Consider the following 3,493-nt stretch of genomic DNA (forward strand, 5'->3'; position numbering starts at 1 on the left):
TTAGTTTTACATATACTACGACCACGTTCTCCTCATAGGAGACTATTAATAAAATTCAGTTTCCTACTGTTTTCATTTCTTTTGTGTTTCTTTAGAATACAAGAACTTAAAAATAAGAGCTACTATTTGTTGAACGTTCACTTTGTGCCAAGCCCATTGAATTCTCACAAAACCTTTGATTTTATCCACATTTGAGGGAATGTGGGGTTCAGAAGGTTACCCAGCCGGGCTATGGCTGAGCTCGGCTTCAAAGCCAGAGCTGAGATGTTTGAGTGAAGGATTTTCATGTGCAGACCTACAAAGGACTTCATCAAAACGGTGGGATAGGGTCCTGCAGGGTGTTGGTTAGAAAGACAGGTTCCCGGGGCTCACCCAGCTGCTACAGTCTGAAGCTTTGAGGATGTGGTCTGGGAATTTGCATTTTAATAAGTTCCCCAGGTGTTCCCCTTGCATTTGAAAATCACTGAACTTCATCCCAGTTCCCTGCCCTAGTGAGAGAGAAGGGGGGGCAGGGACTGGGAGCTAGGAGGAGCTGGGAGAAATCACTGGGAGAGAGGGAGAAGGGGGGAAAGGAGGCAGGCCACCATTAATTTCGTGCAAGGGACTCCTGTCCGTGCCCTTGGAATGCTCCCCTGGACATTTGATGAAATGCTACGAAGCAGAATGATTATGATTTTCAAACTGCAAACAGTTTAGCCTATACATTGGCAAGATGTCTAGGCAGGGCTCTGAGAGAGAGAGACAGAGAGACAGAGAGAGACAGAGAGAGGGAGAGAGAGAGAGAGAGCCTTATTCAGGCTTCAGCCAAGCTGTGAAAAGTGAGGCTTTTTCAGAGGAAGTGAGATAAGAAAAAACTTAAAAAACAAACATCCTGGAGCCAGTGTTCAAAAGGCCACTGCGAAATCTATAGTCTGATGCGCAGTGAGCTAAACAAACACATTACTGGCCATCCAGGAAACTCGAAGCAGATGCCTGGAAGAGAATGTGTTTCCAACCTGGCCAGAAATGTCCTGGGGAGTGATGATATGGAATCAGACACAGAGTGCAGATAAAAACAAGGGGCATTTGCAACAGGCCGTGTATCCAGGATGGACAGGAGGCGCTCGGGTCCAGTGGTTCAGAGCAAGTTCAGGTGGGAGGGACGGGGGCTCCCTTCTGGTTTAAAGGTGCGCGCCCTGACCTGATGGCAGGTGGTTAACTAAGGAGTGGTAGGAGAGACCCCGCGGCTAGGGCCAGAGCTTCAGAGCTTTGGAATATTGAAAAGAATTCGGCCTCCCCCTCCCATTATGTAATTTAAAATAGAAACAATAGCATTCAAAATATGAACAAAGGTAGTTCAGCGACATTCTGGGTTTTCCTCTGAGAGTAACTCAAAGCTTTTTGGGAAATGGAAAATATCAGTTCCTGGGGGGAAAACAAAAGTGGTGGCTTTGTGCTTTGCTGGTGGCTTATGCACAAATTTAATCTGGCAAAAGACAGTGCTCTGCCCCTTCCCTCCAGGAGCACTCAGGCTCCCCGCTCTGTGGAGGCCGATTTGAGAGGATTTTACTGTTCGCACCAGGTTCTGCAGATGAGGCTGCTGCCCAGCTCCCCTGTCCTCAGAGACGGAGCCCAGCTCTCTGGCGTGGCTTCCCACTGAGCCCGCCCTTTCCTCCGCCTCCCTGTCCCTTCATGACATTTCATTCGTTATCATTTTTCACTTGCTTTTAATTAAAAAAAAACACTACTTGCACTCATCCTGGAATCATTCACTGAATGTCACCTAACTCTTGACATTTATTTAGGAAACAGCATTCTGCAGAGTTTTTTTAGCATGAATATTTGATGACTAGGAGAGTTCAAGGCCTTCTCCAAACACAGCTTCATGCCCTCTTTCTGTACCAGTTAGGTCAGCCCCGAAGTTCAATATGACTCCATGACATTGAATTTCAACTGCATTTGTGATTTACATTATCAGTAATAATCGGGCAAATTATAGTATATTTTAAGGTAAACACATATTTTTGTTATGCCTTGAAAAATTACATATATTTTCTCAGCAAAAGTTTTTCCTTGCAAAGTAATTTCTTTTACTACCAGCAATTTTTAAACATTGCAGTTGTCATGGTATTATCTAGTTATTATTACAAATACATTTTTCCAGACCTAGATCTGGGTAGAGGCAAGATACACTCCAGAAAGAAAAGCAAAGCAAAAACTTATAGCTACTATTTACTTTGTTAAAAAGTTGCATTCGAGTCATTTAATCTGGCCCGTGACATCGACATAGAGGGTGCCTATTTTTATGAAAAGCTAGTTTTACAGCAGGAAAATTGGCCCTTTCCTTCTGATGCCTAATGAGTCATGGTTGTTAGAAAACTCTTCCACAAAGCAGATTGGCTTCAGTTGGTGGAGTTTGCATTCCACAGCATCTCTGAGGATCTCCATGGGGGTCAGGGATTTGGGTCTTGGAGACTGTGTCTGGGCTCCTTGTTGTCCAGTCCCATTTTCTACCGTCTCTGAGGGCAATTGTAAAAACTGGTAAGGAGGCAACAATGTGAGTTGAGGCAAAACACCGCAGCCCTTGAAAAGACCCAGGACCGCCGAGGGTCTCCGTTCCTAGCAAGGAGGCAGCGATGCTTTCTAAGAAGACACTGAAGCCCGGGCAGTAGAGGAAGGTGGCTGTAATCGGGTGACCCAAATGCATGCAGAATGGTTTGAACTTTTAATAATCACACAGGCATGTTCTCCGAGTGTGCCCTGGGACGGCCAAGGTGTTCCAGCCTCAGGAGCCTCCCACTGAGGGCTGTGAGGGAATCCTCTCTACACAGGTGCCTTTCTCCCCGAGTTCCTGCTTTTCCTTAGGTCTGTACCTAAGGGCCAATTTGGGTAATCTTGGGGCAGATCACATTTTAACAAACTTATTCTGAGCGCTTACTCTATCTAGAGTGATGGATATCCTATTTTGTGAGTTCTACAAAGTCCATCATCAGGTTAACACTGGGGTGTAGGGAGAACACTGTTTCGATATTGTCAGATATATACCCAGTTCAGAAACTTTAAAATATAAAAAAGAGTTATTTTAGAATAAGGTGCTTGTGAAATTGTCAAGAAAACAGTTATGTTAAGAATGTTGCATTAGCCCTAGTTGATTTGGCTCAGTGGCTAGAGCGTCGGCCTGCAGACTGAAGGGTCCCGGGTTCGATTCCGACCAAGGGCATGCGCCTCGGTTGCAGGCTCGATCCCCGGTCCCTGTCAGGGTGAGTGTGGGAGACAACCAATCGATGTGTGTCCCTCACATCGATGTTTCTTGCTCTCTCTGAAAAGCAATGGGAAAAATAATCCTTAGGCGAAGATTTTTTTAAAAAAAGAATGTTGCTTTAAATCAGACTGACTTAGGTTTAAATCCTGGCTCTATCATGAATAAGTGAACAGGAACCTCCCTCAGCTTCAAATTTTTCACCTTTAAATTGGAATGTTGGGAAATATTTCACAATTTTTTGAGAGGCTGAAA

This window comes from Miniopterus natalensis, chromosome 15 (genome assembly GCF_054644295.1).
Source record: "Miniopterus natalensis isolate mMinNat1 chromosome 15, mMinNat1.hap1, whole genome shotgun sequence".
Taxonomy (NCBI): domain Eukaryota; kingdom Metazoa; phylum Chordata; class Mammalia; order Chiroptera; family Miniopteridae; genus Miniopterus; species Miniopterus natalensis.